Source organism: Mytilus californianus, unplaced genomic scaffold (assembly GCF_021869535.1).
Source record: "Mytilus californianus isolate M0D057914Y unplaced genomic scaffold, xbMytCali1.0.p SCAF_4, whole genome shotgun sequence".
In the NCBI taxonomy this organism is placed as follows: Eukaryota; Metazoa; Mollusca; class Bivalvia; order Mytilida; family Mytilidae; genus Mytilus; species Mytilus californianus.
In genome coordinates, this window is record NW_026262690.1 from 119,799,880 (window position 1) to 119,818,992 (window position 19,113).

Sequence of the window (19,113 nt, forward strand, 5' to 3'; positions counted from 1 at the left end):
ATGGCAGCCATTTTGGAATTTCTAAATATAGTCGGTGCTTCCACACATACCAGGCAACATTTCCATAAAGTTTCATTTGGTTTGGTCTACAAATAAAAGAATTGGCTTTTTGAAAATTTTTCACATTGTTGCAGTTACCATGGAAACGGTGGCCATTTAAAAAATTCCAAAGGTGTCCTGCATAACTAGAGTTGGTGGTCCTCATTATGGTACCCATTCATTATGATTGGTCCACTAATCTATGAGAAAACTCTAGGACAAAAAAGGTGGAATAATAATAATAACTAGATTTGCCATTGCAAGCAATAGCGGATATGTCACCCTTCCCCCATTGTTACTAGATTGCAGCCAGTTTTAGAATTTTAAACAGTGAATGCACATATATACTGATGGCTATACATCTTTCTGTAATTTTTTAGAACATTTGGCGGAAATACAAATTTTACGCATAATTTTTCCTTTTTTGCCTTGTTTCCATGGTAACGGCAGCCATTTTGGAAATTCCAACGCCAATTGATGCTTCCACACATGACAGTCAACATTATTGCTAAGTTTCATTAAGTTTGAAGCATTCTGAAATTTTTGAATTTTTGCTCCTGTATCCATGGTAACATAGTAGTTCCAATGATTGTCAAAATCATTCAAAACCTGTATATAATGGACAACTATATTGTATAAAAATTTGATGATTTTAAGTTAAAGCATACCAAAATTATTCAACAAACCCTGAAGTTTTTGGAGCATTTTGACCTTTTTGCATTGTTTCCATGGTAACGGCAGACATTTTGGAAATTCCAACGCCAAATTCCACATCTATCAATGTTGCTCATCGTTACTGTGAAGTTTCACAAAATTGTGAGCATTTTGATATTTTTGAAATTTTTGATGTAGTTTCCATGGCAACATAGTAGTTCCAATGATTGCCAAAATCATCCAACACCAGTATATAGTGGGCACCTACATGGTATTAAAATATAATGATTCTAAGTTTAAGCATCTCCAAATAACTCACCAAAACCAAAAACTGGATTTTTTTCACATTTGTTCCGTTTCCATGGTAACGGCAGCCATTTTTAATGTTCTTAAGACCTACTGCAACCCGAAATTTTGTGTTCCTCATTATAGTTAACTATCATTAAGATTGGTTCCATTGGCTCCAAAAAAACTGCAGGACAAAATTAGGTGGAAGAATAATAATAATAATGATAATAATAAAAAAAAGAAACGGAGGAAAAGCAATATGTCACCCGACATTGTCGATCGGGTGACATAATAATAACTAGATTTGTAATTGCTATCAATAACGGATGGCACCATTTTCCCATTGCCAGGCAGTCATTTAGAAAATTCCAAAGGCAAAGAGTGCATCTACACATGCAAATTATCATTTTTGTAAAGTTTCATTAAGTTTGGAGCATTTTGAAATTTTGGACATTTTTGCTGTTTCCATGGTTACGGCGGCAATTTTGAAAATTCTAACTTCAAAATGCAACTCTGCCCATGCCAGTTACCATTTCTGTAAAGTTTCATCCAGTTTGCAGCATTTTGTTTTATTTTAAATTTTGGACATTTTTGCTGTTTCCATGGTTACAGTGGTTAGTTCCAAAATTCTAAAAGCAGACATCTCATTGCCACATGTCATGTTATATATCAATACAGTTTCATTGACTTTGGTGAAATACTCTTTAAGAAAATGCTGATTTTATGCATTTTCCCATAGGGTCAATGTAAAACTTGCCCCCAGTTTCCATGACAACGGCGGCCATTTTGGACTATCCAAATATCGTCTTGACATCTTGGCATACTGGGTAACATTTTCATTAAGTTTCATCCAGTTGGGTCTTATAATGAAAGAGTTAGAATGTTTGATATTTAAGCTGTGTCCATGGTTACGGCAGCCATTTTGAAAATTCCGAAGTCAAACTGCAAATCAGCACATGCCAGTTACAATTCCTGTGGAGTTTCTTCCAGTTTGGAACACTTTGATTTTTTTCGCATTTTTGCTGTTTCCATGGAAACGGCGGCCATTTTTTTACCATTCCATAGCAAGGTGCACAACTTTACATGGGGGTCCTCATTATAGACATAGTAGAGTTCCATCAACATTGGTCCATTGGATTCCAAGAACTCGCGCGGACAAAATGTGTGGAAGAAAAATAAGAAAAAAAAGAAACGTAGAATAACAATACGTCACCCCAACTCCGTTGAGGGTGCCATAATAAAGAAACGGAGGAAAAGCAATATGTCACCCGACATTGTCGTACGGGTGACATAAGTCATAACAACACCTACCTCAAAGAATCATTTTAATGTAATAGTATACGAATTTCAATGGTTTACGTAACGGAAAAACCTTCAGCTGTACAACATAGCGTTTTCATTTGTATGACGTCATGTTTTGAAATGACTTAAATGCGCCAAAAGCATTCATGAACTTTCGCGGAATTTTATTTTATTTTGATTTGTAGATTTCTCCGATCTCTTGTGCATTAATTCTTTTTGTTATGCATTCGAATAAGAATAAAAGTTCTGTAGTCTTATTTCAATTTCAGTTTTTAAAACAAAATATCGGCATAGCGTTTGTAAATAGGTTCTGGTACATGTGGATTTACGTGGGAGGTATATTGTAACATTCATTATTATATATATATATGTATCTCTCTGAGTCTGCGCTAAGTATAGATATATCGAGAATTTTATCACGGTGTTGTTTACAAAGCGAAAGAAGCACGTCATATTAGAATTAACTACTGTGTTAAATTGATTACCTTTAAGAATAAGTTTATTCAAATGATGTAACTTTTCATTCTATCATGATACATTAACAGGTAACTTTTCATTCTATCATCAATAACAGGTAATTTTTCATTCTATCATGATACATAAACAGGTAACTTTTCATTCTATCATGATACATTAACATGTAACTTTTCATTCTAGCATGATACATTAACAGGTAACTTTTCATTCTATCATGATACATTAACATGTAACTTTTCATTCTATCATGATACATTAACAGGTAACTTTTCATTCTATCATGATACATTAACATGTAACTTTTCATTCTATCATGATACATTAACAGGTAACTTTTCATTCTATCATGATACATTAACAGGTAACTTTTCATTCTATCATGATACATTTAACATGTAACTTTTCATTCTATCATGTCAATTCAGGGGCGGGTCCAGGTAAGGGCGTAATGGGCGTACCCACCCCCCTTAAAAAAAAAAAAAAAAAACTCGTAATCTGCTTATATCATATTGTTTTGAATATGGCAATTTATCATATTCATTAATTAAACACATACTCTAATTTCTTTTTATACTGATTCCCCCATCTGATGGGTGACTTGGACACCTTTTTTAAACAACCAAAACGGTAAGTAAATCTATACATGAAATGGTTGTTTTGTATGACACTTCCCCAGCGGCCATTCTACATCTACCCGGGGGATACTCGCTATATATATGATACCGGGTATGTTCCGACAAACGGGGTTGCATTTTCAGCTAAATTGTCTGAAATGGGGTTATTTTTTTTTTTGCCTTGCATTGGAAGGGGTAAGATTTGACTATCTAGAACGGGGTATTATAAATACAATGATACACTATTGTTTTATATAAGGGTGAATGTTTGGTACCATTAAAACGTTTAAACCCGCTGCAACTGTTTGCACCTGTCCTAAGTCAGGAATCTGATGTTAAGTAGTTGTCGTTTGTTGATGTGGTTCATAAGTGTTTCTCGTTTCTCGTTTTTAATATAGATTAGACCGTTGGTTTCCAGTTTGAATGGTTTTACACTTGTAATTTTTGGGGCCCTTTATAGCTTGCTGTTCGGTGTGAGCCAAGGCTCCGTGTTGAAGACCGTACTTTGAGCGATAATGGTTTACTTTTATAAATTGTGACTTGGATGGAGAGTTGTCTCATTGGCACTTATACCACATCTTTTTATATCTACTAAATTGAAAACAACGTTCAAACCTATGATTCCGTTGGATAAAAACCGCAATTTATGTACGTATGCATGCTAAACAAATTTCTTGGTAAAGGGGTCTAAATACAACACAAACAACATTTTCCAAAAGACCAAAACAGTGAAAAGGTATATTTTAACAAAATGGGTATATATATCAAAATATCAGAAAAAGCTATCATTAAAGATTTATTTTTCATTTTTCATGTCCATTTCATATAACCTTTGAACTGAATTTACAACTTCTTCCAAAGATTTGATATCCACATGTTAATCAATACATAATTTGAATGATCCGAAGGCAGACTATTTTCAACAATTTGTCTATCATGGAGTTATAATACTTCATAATTTGATGCTAAATTGTTGAAATCCAGGAGCTTCTGACCTTCCCCATGGACCCTATACCAGGGCAACCGGAATTACGCCTCCCGTTCATAAAATCCTGGCCTATAGGACTGTTGAAATGTAAAGTAGCGCCCTATACCCTAGAATTTGGAATTTCTCGTTATTGGTCTACTGCTATTAAGATCCATCCAATCATTTTAGTATACCATAAACAATTAATGGAGAGAATTCGGCATAAAAAATATCAAACCCTGACACTTTAACTATAAAATATAAATGATCCAAGTCAGGAACCGTTACATTGGTGCATTTCACAATAATATTTTATATTTTTTAGCCAAAAAAAGGTCCAAAAAAAATTTTGCCTAGCTCCGCTCGACTTAAAATTGTATTCTACGCCCCCTCTTTCAAATATCCTGGAAACGCCCCTTAATATAATTATATATATGCAATAGGTCTTAACCATTTATTGTTAATGAGTTTGTGCCAATAAAATATTTGTGTATTTGTATTTGTATTTAATGATCAAGTAGTATATAAAATTGAGAATGGAAATGGGGAATGTGTCAAAGAGACAACAACCCGACCACAGAACAGACAACAGCAGAAGGCCACCAACAGGTCTTCAATGCAGCGAGAAATTCCCGCACCCGGAGGCGTCCTTCAGCTGGCCCCTAAACAAATATATATACTAGTTCAGTGATAATGAACGCCATACTAAACTCCAAATTGTACACAAGAAACTAAAATTAAAAATAATACAAGACTAACAAAGGCTAGAGGCTCCTGACTTGGGACAGGCGCAAAAATGCGGCGGGGTTAAACATGTTTATGAGATCTCAACCCTCCCCCTATACCTCTAGCCAATGTAGAAAAGTAAACGCATAACAATACGCACATTAAAATTCAGTTCAAGAGAAGTCCGAGTCTGATGTCAGAAGATGTAACCAAAGAAAATAAACAAAATGACAATAATACATAAATAACAACAGACTACTAGCAGTTAACTGACATGCCAGCTCCAGACTTCAATTAAACTGATTGAAAGATTATGTCTTCATCATATGAATATCAGGCACAATCCTTCCCGTTAGGGGTTTAGTATCATACCATCATAACATATATGAGAAGAACATAACCCGTGTCATGCCAACAACTGGTTTTTAAATAAATGTGTTTAGTGCCGATGCAAAGACCCTATAAGTGAATCAATATTAACGCCAAAATATGCAATCTTTAATGACCTGACAACAGTATCGTAACTATATCCCTTCTTAATAAGTCTATTGAAAGGTTTTGTTAGTTTCAGAGGTGAATACTGACATTTTTGTGCTTTATAAAGAATATTTCCATAAAAAATTGGATGTGAAATACCTGAACGTATAAGAAGTCTGCATGTTGAGCTATATTTACGAATGATGTCCTTATACCGATGATAAAATTTAGTAAATGTTTTGACTAGTTTGTGATATCGAAAACCCTGGTGTAATAATTTTTCAGTAATACATAAATTTCTCTCGTTAAAATCTAAAACATTGTTACATACACGAGCGAATCGTACAAGTTGAGATATATAAACACCGTAAGATGGTGACAAGGGAACGTCACCATCTAAAAATGGATAATTAACGATAGGAAATGAAAAATCATCTCTTTTATCATATATTTTAGTATTAAGCTTTCCGGAATGTGTCTAAATTTACGGGCTTTATAAACAACATCACCGTAAAAATTAGCATGGGATATCCCATTTGTAATAAGAATTCTACCAAATCTTTATATCTATGACAGAATTTGGTAAAGGTTTTAATTAATTTGTGGTCACGAAATCCCTGCCTTTTAATTTACCAGTTATGCATACATATGTTATGTTCATTGATATCTAAAACCAACTACAGACACGGCGTAGCGAACGAGTTGTGTAATATATTATCACACCGGCAGAAGGGACTAAAGGAATATGCTTGTTATGTTCTCATTGACACCCACCCTTTTTTCAGGTTACAAATGACAAGTCCCTATATGTTACCATTGAAATATATATGAATTACTGTCGCAATTGAATCGACCACGTCACTTGATACACCATGGTATTTAGGGAACGACCATTTGATTTTCGTGGGGGAGGGGTGAAAACTGGTAAGAACTGAACTTGAATAAATATCTTTGCACAAGTCAGGATATTAAAAAAAAAAGAATATTCTGCAACACAAAATGCAGGAAACAAATGTGTGCAAAAGTGAAAATAGTTTTCGTGCGGCAAAAACAAAAGCATGCGTAGCAATAGAAGAAAATAAATCTTGACCCCCTTCCTGCACCCCCAGAATATCAAATGGTTGTCCCCTTAGTTTCTATGAGATTATATATGTTCTCAGGCATATTAGAAGTAAGCACTAAAGTTTTTAAATCCGTTAATCATAAGATGAAACGAATGTGTTCCTCTCGACAAATAAAGAGCAAGAAGATAATAAAGGGACAATCGTGAAAATAAAAAAAAAAATCACCGAATGAAGCCGAAGAAAAACCGACAACACCATGGTGTAATAAAACCGTAAAAACAACGAAAAGGCAATCAACAGTCCAATTCGATGACGTACAACGAAATGCAGGAAATAACTGTTTACAATAGAGAAAATAATTTTCGCACGAAATAAAAAAAAACGCTGTACTAGCAACAGTTATTTCTTTGATTGTTACAATTTCTTATTGATTAAACTTTAATACTTTAATGTAATTAATTACTAATATCAAGAATTATTTCTTGGAAGACAAATTCATTTCTATCGTTGATTAGGTTTTCAATAAACCCAAAAGCAGAATATATGTGAATTACAATTTCCAAACTGTATTTTAAATCCGACGAATTTAGTCAATCTTAAGCAAAGCCATAGACGAGTGAAAGTTAGGTCAAAATGGGAGTCTGTTATTCTCTCAGATTTTATTGTAAATGTACCATTACATCCGAAGTCGTGAATATCGCGAGTCGATGTCTATGTTTATATCGGAGACTACTACAGTGTTAAAGAAATCTGAGTCTATATCCAAGTATTTTGTTCTCGCTGACTCCTTTACGTTTGTTTAGTGGTGATAGCAAATCGCTATTGATAGTCTTTGTCAATTTGACCGTGACTCAGTGCTTGTCAAGGCGATTTAGAGCTAAACGTCATTTCTGTCATTATTACATTCTATATATGGATTCTTGGATTTTTCTTTAAATCTACAAAATCATGTAAAGTCTGTGCGGCATGGGCTTTGCTCATTGTTGAAGGCCGTACGGTGACCTATAGTTGTTAATTTCTGTGTCATTTGGTCTCTTGTGGAGAGTTGTCTCATTGGCAATCATACCACATCTTCTTTTTTATATTTGTTTGGTCTATAGAATCATTGTAATGCATGTGGACACTACATGTAGTATATCATTTTATTCATAAGTTCAAACGAGTGAAATCATGTGTATACAAAAATAAGAAGATGTGGTGTGGAATGTTCTGCGACTGTCATACAAGTGAGAGGTTTATCTAGCTATAAAATCAACAATTTTCTACATAAGGAAATGACTGTACCAAGTCAGGAATATGACAGTTGTTTTTCATTCGTTTGATGTGTTTGAGCTTTTAATTTTGCCATTTGATATTTTTGTTATTTGACTTTTGTCATGGTTCAATCAAAACAAGGTCCGTTTGATCTCTACTAACTTCTTTTTTTTATTGTTTGATAAACACAAGGTTTTCGTAGTTCGGTAAGATTCGCAATTTATATACTTGGTCAATAAATCAGTGTTATGTGTATACAAAAATAAGAAGATGTGGTGTGATATCCAATGAGACAACTCTCCACCAGAGATCAAATGACGTAGAAGTTAACCGTTGGCAACTTTGTGCCTGCACAATAATTTAGCATTGTATTATAATTTCACATTTCATGTCCACCAAGTGATTTATTGATATCTTGTTCTCGCTCAGAACTCGCATGAAATATTTGCTACTGGACACATCACTACCCAATCAATGAAATCCGGTTAATTGTTTTGATTTTCATGTTTAAATTGCAAGAAACCAAGGCATGATTAATATTACAGACTTTAGTTATGCATCATATGATATTAACGTTACTCATTCTTCTGCAGAACAAATACTTGAACAAGGTAGACAGTATTAAGTTCTTTGGATTTAGGTATATAAATTTAGCAGTTTGTCTTAACAGTGTTGCATAAAGCAAGACGTCGATGTTTATCCCAATCCCTTTGCAGCTACATATATATCTCACTGTAAGATATTTGCTCATTGTCCAGTGGCTTATAGTTCATGCATATTCATGGTGAAAATAACTGTATACAGGTAATACTTCAACATATTCTGAAGACGAGGCACATTAAGGTCGATCCTGTTGTGGCTAAAGATATAACTTATTGTATGATTAATGGCTCAATGTCCAGTGGCTAATATTTCATGCATATTAAGGGTGAAACTAACTGTATACAGGTAAGAAAACTTCAAATTATTTCTGTTATGCCAATCCTGCTGCAGCTAAAGATATAACTTATTGTATGATTGTTTGCTCATTGTCCAGTGGCAAATATTTCATATATTCAGGTGTGAAACTATTTGTTTACTTAAGGATATTTCAAAAAGTATGAGCTAGAGGGTCCATATTATGTACATCGATTCCTTTTGAGTTTTCTGTCTGATACTAGTATGTGATAGTTGTCCTTGACCTCATTTTCAAGCTTCACTTGATAAAATCTATGTAAAAATTTTGAGATGTGATTTTTTTTATTTTCTATAAGTATTAAATATGTGTTAGTATAGAGATATGTTTTTGTTTAATTTCAATGTAGGGTTGTTCTCTCATGTATAACCAACACCTTTTATTCATATCCAACAGGGGTCAAGTACATGTAACCATGGTGTCATTATCATGAATATAAGATAAAATATATTTCAAATAAGAATATATCTTCTTAATGCAACGCTCAGATTCCTTGAAAGGATTTCCCTATATTTTAGATTCTTTTCTATTTGATCAGATCTTAAAGGTTTATATTTCACTATTTGAAGTTATTGGTAACCTGGTTTTTGTTGATGTTTTGATCTATATTTCAGTATTTGAAGTTATTGGTAATCTTGTCTTTGTTGATGTTTTGATCTATATTTCAGTATTTGAAGTTATTGGTAATCTTGTCTTGTTTGTTGTTTTAATCTATATTTCAGTATTTGAAGTTATTGGTAATCTTGTCTTTGTTGATGTTTTGATCTATACTTCACTATTTGAAGTTATTGGTAATCTTGTCTTTGTTGATGTTTTAATCTATATTTCAGTATTTGAAGTTATTGGTAATCTTGTCTTTGTTGATGTTTTGATCTATATTTCAATATTTGAAGTTATTTGTAATCTTGTCTTTGTTGATGTTTAAATCTTTATTTCAGTATTTGAAGTTATTGGTAATCTTGTCTTGGTTGTTGTTTTAATCTATATTTCAGTATTTGAAGTTATTGGTAATCTTATCTTTGTTGATGTTTTGATCTATATTTCAGTATTTGAAGTTATTGGTAATCTTGTCTTTGTTGTTGTTTTAATCTATATTTCAGTATTTGAAGTTATTGGTAATCTTATCTTTGTTGATGTTTTGATCTATATTTCAGTATTTGAAGTTATTGGTAATCTTGTCTTGGTTGTTGTTTTAATCTATATTTCAGTATTTGAAGTTATTGGTAATCTTATCTTTGTTGATGTTTTGATCTATATTTCAGTATTTGAAGTTATTGGTAATCTTGTCTTTGTTGTTGTTTTAATCTATATTTCAGTATTTGAAGTTATTGGTAATCTTATCTTTGTTGATGTTTTGATCTATATTTCAGTATTTGAAGTTATTGGTAATCTTATCTTTGTTGATGTTTTAATCTATATTTCAGTATTTGAAGTTATTGGTAATCTTATCTTTGTTGATGTTTTGATCTATATTTCAGTATTTGAAGTTATTGGTAATCTTGTCTTGGTTGTTGTTTTAATCTATATTTCAGTATTTGAAGTTATTGGTAATCTTATCTTTGTTGATGTTTTGATCTATATTTCAGTATTTGAAGTTATTGGTAATCTTGTCTTTGTTGTTGTTTTAATCTATATTTCAGTATTTGAAGTTATTGGTAATCTTATCTTTGTTGATGTTTTGATCTATATTTCAGTATTTGAAGTTATTGGTAATCTTATCTTTGTTGTTGTTTTAATCTATATTTCAGTATTTGAAGTTATTGGTAATCTTATCTTTGTTGATGTTTTGATCTATATTTCAGTATTTGAAGTTATTGGTAATCTTATCTTTGTTGTTGTTTTAATCTATATTTCAGTATTTGAAGTTATTTGTAATCTTGTCTTGGCTGTTGTTTTGATCTATATTTCACTATTTGAAGTTATTTGTAATCTTGTCTTTGTTGATGTTTTGATCTATATTTCACTATTTGAAGTTATTTGTAATCTTGTCTTTGTTGATGTTTTGATCTATACTTCACTATTTGAAGTTATTTGTAATCTTGTCTTGGTTGTTGTTTTGATCTATATTTCACTATTTGAAGTTATTTGTAATCTTGTCTTTGTTGATGTTTTGATCTATACTGCACTATTTGAAGTTATTTGTAATCTTGTCTTGGTTGTTGTTTTGATCTATATTTCACTATTTGAAGTTATTTGTAATCTTGTCTTGGTTGTTGTTTTGATCTATATTTCACTATTTGAAGTTATTTGTAATCTTGTCTTTGTTGATGTTTTGATCTATATTTCACTATTTGAAGTTATTTGTAATCTTGTCTTTGTTGATGTTTTAATCTATATTTCACTATTTGAAGTTATTTGTAATCTTGTCTTTGTTGATGTTTTGATCTATATTTCAGTATTTGAAGTTATTGGTAATCTTGTCTTGGTTGTTGTTTTAATCTATATTTCAGTATTTGAAGTTATTGGTAACCTTGTCTTTGTTGATGTTTTCATCTATATTTCAATATTTGAAGTTATTGGTAATCTTGTCTTTGTTGATGTTTTGATCTATATTTCAATATTTGAAGTTATTGGTAATCTTGTCTTTGTTGTTGTTTTGATCTATATTTCAGTATTTGAAGTTATTGATAATCTTGTCTTGTTTGTTGTTTTAATCTATATTTCAGTAATTGAGGTTATTGGTAATCTTGTCTTTGTTGATGTTTTGATCTATATTTCAATATTTGAAGTTATTGGTAATCTTGTCTTTGTTGTTGTTTTGATCTATATTTCAGTATTTGAAGTTATTGGTAATCTTGTCTTGTTTGTTGTTTTAATCTATATTTCAGTAATTGAGGTTATTGGTAATCTTGTCTTTGTTGATGTTTTGATCTATATTTCAGTATTTGAAGTTATTGGTAATCTTATCTTTGTTGATGTTTTGATCTATATTTCAATATTTGAAGTTATTGGTAATCTTGTCTTTGTTGATGTTTTAATCTATATATCAATAATTGAGGTTATTGGTAATCTTGTCTTTGTTGATGTTTTGATCTATATTTCACTATTTGAAGTTATTGGTAATCTTGTCTTTGTTGTTGTTTTGATCTATATTTCAGTATTTGAAGTTATTGGTAATCTTGTCTTGTTTGTTGTTTTAATCTATATTTTAGTTTTTGAAGTTATTGGTAATCTTGTCTTTGTTGATGTTTTGATCTATATTTCAATATTTGAAGTTATTTGTAATCTTGTCTTTGTTGTTGTTTTGATCTATATTTCAGTATTTGAAGTTATTGGTAATCTTGTCTTGTTTGTTGTTTTAATCTATATTTCAGTATTTGAAGTTATTGGTAATCTTGTCTTTGTTGATGTTTTGATCTATATTTCAATATGTGAAGTTATTGGTAATCTTGTCTTTGTTGTTGTTTTGATCTATATTTTAGTAATTGAGGTTATTGGTAACCTTGTCTTTGTTGATGTTTTGATCTATATTTCAGTATTTGAAGTTATTGGTAATCTTGTCTTTGTTGATGTTTTGATCTATATTTCAGTAAGTGAGGTTATTGGTAACCTTGTCTTTGTTGATGTTTTGATCTATATTTCAGTATTTGAAGTTATTTGTAATCTTGTCTTGGTTGTTGTTTTGATCTATATTTCACTATTTGAAGTTATTTGTAATCTTGTCTTTGTTGATGTTTTGATCTATATTTCAATATTTGAAGTTATTTGTAATCTTGTCTTTGTTGGTGTTTTAATCTATATTTCAGTATTTGAAGTTATTGGTAACCTGGTTTTTGTTGATGTTTTGATCTATACTTCACTATTTGAAGTTATTTGTAATCTTGTCTTGGTTGTTGTTTTGATCTATATTTCACTATTTGAAGTTATTTGTAATCTTGTCTTGGTTGTTGTTTTGATCTATATTTCACTATTTGAAGTTATTTGTAATCTTGTCTTTGTTGATGTTTTGATCTATATTTCACTATTTGAAGTTATTTGTAATCTTGTCTTTGTTGATGTTTTAATCTATATTTCACTATTTGAAGTTATTTGTAATCTTGTCTTTGTTGATGTTTTGATCTATATTTCAGTATTTGAAGTTATTGGTAATCTTGTCTTTGTTGTTGTTTTAATCTATATTTCAGTATTTGAAGTTATTGGTAATCTTATCTTTGTTGATGTTTTGATCTATATTTCAGTATTTGAAGTTATTGGTAATCTTGTCTTGGTTGTTGTTTTAATCTATATTTCAGTATTTGAAGTTATTGGTAATCTTGTCTTTGTTGATGTTTTGATCTATATTTCAGTATTTGATGTTATTGGTAATCTTGTCTCGGTTGTTGTTTTAATCTATATTTCAGTATTTGAAGTAATTGGCAATCTTATCTTTGTTGATGTTTTGATCTATATTTCAGTATTTGAAGTTTACTTATTGGTAATCTTGTCTTGGTTGTTGTTTTAATCTATATTTCAGTATTTGAAGTTATTGGTAATCTTGTCTTTGTTGTTGTTTTGATCTATATTTCAGTATTTGAAGTTATTGGTAATCTTGTCTTGTTTGTTGTTTTAATCTATATTTTAGTATTTGAAGTTATTGGTAATCTTGTCTTTGTTGATGTTTTGATCTATATTTCAGTAATTGAGGTTATTGGTAATATTGTCTTTGTTGTTGTTTTGATCTATACTTCACTATTTGAAGTTATTGGTAATCTTGTCTTGTTTGTTGTTTTAATCTATATTTTAGTATTTGAAGTTATTGGTTATCTTGTCTTGTTTGTTGTTTTAATCTATATTTCACTATTTGAAGTTATTGCTAATCTTGTCTTGTTTGTTGTTTTAATCTATATTTCAGTAATTGAGGTTATTGGTAATCTTGTCTTTGTTGATGTTTTAATCTATATTTCAATATTTGAAGTTATTGGTAACCTTGTCTTTGTTGATGTTTTGATCTATATTTCAGTAATTGAGGTTATTGGTAACCTTGTCTTTGTTGATGTTTTGATCTATATTTCAATATTTGAAGTTATTGGTAATCTTGTCTTTGTTGTTGTTTTGATCTATATTTCAGTATTTGAAGTTATTGATAATCTTGTCTTGTTTGTTGTTTTAATCTATATTTCAGTAATTGAGGTTATTGGTAATCTTGTCTTGGTTGTTGTTTTAATCTATATTTCAGTATTTGAAGTTATTGGTAATCTTATCTTTGTTGATGTTTTGATCTATATTTCAGTATTTGAAGTTATTGGTAATCTTGTCTTTGTTGTTGTTTTAATCTATATTTCAGTATTTGAAGTTATTGGTAATCTTATCTTTGTTGATGTTTTGATCTATATTTCAGTATTTGAAGTTATTGGTAATCTTGTCTTGGTTGTTGTTTTAATCTATATTTCAGTATTTGAAGTTATTGGTAATCTTATCTTTGTTGATGTTTTGATCTATATTTCAGTATTTGAAGTTATTGGTAATCTTGTCTTTGTTGTTGTTTTAATCTATATTTCAGTATTTGAAGTTATTGGTAATCTTATCTTTGTTGATGTTTTGATCTATATTTCAGTATTTGAAGTTATTGGTAATCTTATCTTTGTTGATGTTTTAATCTATATTTCAGTATTTGAAGTTATTGGTAATCTTATCTTTGTTGATGTTTTGATCTATATTTCAGTATTTGAAGTTATTGGTAATCTTGTCTTGGTTGTTGTTTTAATCTATATTTCAGTATTTGAAGTTATTGGTAATCTTATCTTTGTTGATGTTTTGATCTATATTTCAGTATTTGAAGTTATTGGTAATCTTGTCTTTGTTGTTGTTTTAATCTATATTTCAGTATTTGAAGTTATTGGTAATCTTATCTTTGTTGATGTTTTGATCTATATTTCAGTATTTGAAGTTATTGGTAATCTTATCTTTGTTGTTGTTTTAATCTATATTTCAGTATTTGAAGTTATTGGTAATCTTATCTTTGTTGATGTTTTGATCTATATTTCAGTATTTGAAGTTATTGGTAATCTTATCTTTGTTGTTGTTTTAATCTATATTTCAGTATTTGAAGTTATTTGTAATCTTGTCTTGGCTGTTGTTTTGATCTATATTTCACTATTTGAAGTTATTTGTAATCTTGTCTTTGTTGATGTTTTGATCTATATTTCACTATTTGAAGTTATTTGTAATCTTGTCTTTGTTGATGTTTTGATCTATACTTCACTATTTGAAGTTATTTGTAATCTTGTCTTGGTTGTTGTTTTGATCTATATTTCACTATTTGAAGTTATTTGTAATCTTGTCTTTGTTGATGTTTTGATCTATACTGCACTATTTGAAGTTATTTGTAATCTTGTCTTGGTTGTTGTTTTGATCTATATTTCACTATTTGAAGTTATTTGTAATCTTGTCTTGGTTGTTGTTTTGATCTATATTTCACTATTTGAAGTTATTTGTAATCTTGTCTTTGTTGATGTTTTGATCTATATTTCACTATTTGAAGTTATTTGTAATCTTGTCTTTGTTGATGTTTTAATCTATATTTCACTATTTGAAGTTATTTGTAATCTTGTCTTTGTTGATGTTTTGATCTATATTTCAGTATTTGAAGTTATTGGTAATCTTGTCTTGGTTGTTGTTTTAATCTATATTTCAGTATTTGAAGTTATTGGTAACCTTGTCTTTGTTGATGTTTTCATCTATATTTCAATATTTGAAGTTATTGGTAATCTTGTCTTTGTTGATGTTTTGATCTATATTTCAATATTTGAAGTTATTGGTAATCTTGTCTTTGTTGTTGTTTTGATCTATATTTCAGTATTTGAAGTTATTGATAATCTTGTCTTGTTTGTTGTTTTAATCTATATTTCAGTAATTGAGGTTATTGGTAATCTTGTCTTTGTTGATGTTTTGATCTATATTTCAATATTTGAAGTTATTGGTAATCTTGTCTTTGTTGTTGTTTTGATCTATATTTCAGTATTTGAAGTTATTGGTAATCTTGTCTTGTTTGTTGTTTTAATCTATATTTCAGTAATTGAGGTTATTGGTAATCTTGTCTTTGTTGATGTTTTGATCTATATTTCAGTATTTGAAGTTATTGGTAATCTTATCTTTGTTGATGTTTTGATCTATATTTCAATATTTGAAGTTATTGGTAATCTTGTCTTTGTTGATGTTTTAATCTATATATCAATAATTGAGGTTATTGGTAATCTTGTCTTTGTTGATGTTTTGATCTATATTTCACTATTTGAAGTTATTGGTAATCTTGTCTTTGTTGTTGTTTTGATCTATATTTCAGTATTTGAAGTTATTGGTAATCTTGTCTTGTTTGTTGTTTTAATCTATATTTTAGTTTTTGAAGTTATTGGTAATCTTGTCTTTGTTGATGTTTTGATCTATATTTCAATATTTGAAGTTATTTGTAATCTTGTCTTTGTTGTTGTTTTGATCTATATTTCAGTATTTGAAGTTATTGGTAATCTTGTCTTGTTTGTTGTTTTAATCTATATTTCAGTATTTGAAGTTATTGGTAATCTTGTCTTTGTTGATGTTTTGATCTATATTTCAATATGTGAAGTTATTGGTAATCTTGTCTTTGTTGTTGTTTTGATCTATATTTTAGTAATTGAGGTTATTGGTAACCTTGTCTTTGTTGATGTTTTGATCTATATTTCAGTATTTGAAGTTATTGGTAATCTTGTCTTTGTTGATGTTTTGATCTATATTTCAGTAAGTGAGGTTATTGGTAACCTTGTCTTTGTTGATGTTTTGATCTATATTTCAGTATTTGAAGTTATTTGTAATCTTGTCTTGGTTGTTGTTTTGATCTATATTTCACTATTTGAAGTTATTTGTAATCTTGTCTTTGTTGATGTTTTGATCTATATTTCAATATTTGAAGTTATTTGTAATCTTGTCTTTGTTGGTGTTTTAATCTATATTTCAGTATTTGAAGTTATTGGTAACCTGGTTTTTGTTGATGTTTTGATCTATACTTCACTATTTGAAGTTATTTGTAATCTTGTCTTGGTTGTTGTTTTGATCTATATTTCACTATTTGAAGTTATTTGTAATCTTGTCTTGGTTGTTGTTTTGATCTATATTTCACTATTTGAAGTTATTTGTAATCTTGTCTTTGTTGATGTTTTGATCTATATTTCACTATTTGAAGTTATTTGTAATCTTGTCTTTGTTGATGTTTTAATCTATATTTCACTATTTGAAGTTATTTGTAATCTTGTCTTTGTTGATGTTTTGATCTATATTTCAGTATTTGAAGTTATTGGTAATCTTGTCTTTGTTGTTGTTTTAATCTATATTTCAGTATTTGAAGTTATTGGTAATCTTATCTTTGTTGATGTTTTGATCTATATTTCAGTATTTGAAGTTATTGGTAATCTTGTCTTGGTTGTTGTTTTAATCTATATTTCAGTATTTGAAGTTATTGGTAATCTTGTCTTTGTTGATGTTTTGATCTATATTTCAGTATTTGATGTTATTGGTAATCTTGTCTCGGTTGTTGTTTTAATCTATATTTCAGTATTTGAAGTAATTGGCAATCTTATCTTTGTTGATGTTTTGATCTATATTTCAGTATTTGAAGTTTACTTATTGGTAATCTTGTCTTGGTTGTTGTTTTAATCTATATTTCAGTATTTGAAGTTATTGGTAATCTTGTCTTTGTTGTTGTTTTGATCTATATTTCAGTATTTGAAGTTATTGGTAATCTTGTCTTGTTTGTTGTTTTAATCTATATTTTAGTATTTGAAGTTATTGGTAATCTTGTCTTTGTTGATGTTTTGATCTATATTTCAGTAATTGAGGTTATTGGTAATATTGTCTTTGTTGTTGTTTTGATCTATACTTCACTATTTGAAGTTATTGGTAATCTTGTCTTGTTTGTTGTTTTAATCTATATTTTAGTATTTGAAGTTATTGGTTATCTTGTCTTGTTTGTTGTTTTAATCTATATTTCACTATTTGAAGTTATTGCTAATCTTGTCTTGTTTGTTGTTTTAATCTATATTTCAGTAATTGAGGTTATTGGTAATCTTGTCTTTGTTGATGTTTTAATCTATATTTCAATATTTGAAGTTATTGGTAACCTTGTCTTTGTTGATGTTTTGATCTATATTTCAGTAATTGAGGTTATTGGTAACCTTGTCTTTGTTGATGTTTTGATCTATATTTCAATATTTGAAGTTATTGGTAATCTTGTCTTTGTTGTTGTTTTGATCTATATTTCAGTATTTGAAGTTATTGATAATCTTGTCTTGTTTGTTGTTTTAATCTATATTTCAGTAATTGAGGTTATTGGTAATCTTGTCTTTGTTGATGTTTTGATCTATATTTCAATATTTGAAGTTATTGGTAATCTTGTCTTTGTTGTTGTTTTGATCTATATTTCAGTAATTGAGGTTATTGGTAATCTTGTCTTTGTTGATGTTTTGATCTATATTTCAGTATTTGAAGATATTGGTAATCTTATCTTTGTTGATGTTTTGATCTATATTTCAATATTTGAAGTTATTGGTAATCTTGTCTTTGTTGATGTTTTAATCTATATTTCAGTAATTGAGGTTATTGGTAATCTTGTCTTTGTTGATGTTTTGATCTATATTTCACTATTTGAAGTTATTGGTTATCTTGTCTTTGTTGATGTTTTGATCTATATTTCAATATTTGAAGTTATTGGTAATCTTGTCTTTGTTGTTGTTTTGATCTATATTTCAGTATTTGAAGTTATTGGTAATCTTGTCTTGTTTGTTGTTTTAATCTATATTTTAGTATTTGAAGTTATTGGTAATCTTGTCTTTGTTGATGTTTTGATCTATATTTCAATATTTGAAGTTATTTGTAATCTTGTCTTTGTTGTTGTTTTGATCTATATTTCAGTATTTGAAGTTATTGGTAATCTTGTCTTGTTTGTTGTTTTAATCTATTTTTCAGTATTTGAAGTTATTGGTAATCTTGTCTTTGTTGATGTTTGGATCTATATTTCAATATTTGAAGTTATTGGTAATCTTGTCTTTGTTGTTGTTTTGATCTATATTTCAGTAATTGAAGTTATTTGTAACCTGGTCTTTGTTGATGTTTTGATCTATATTTCAGTTTTTGAAGTTATTGGTAATCTTGTCTTTGTTGATGTTTTGATCTATATTTCAGTAATTGAGGTTATTGGTAACCTTGTCTTTGTTGATGTTTTGATCTATATTTCAGTATTTGAAGTTATTGGTAATCTTGTCTTTGTTGATGTTTTGATCTATATTTCAGTAACTGAGGTTATTGGTAACCTTGTCTTTGTTGATGTTTTGATCTATATTTCAGTATTTG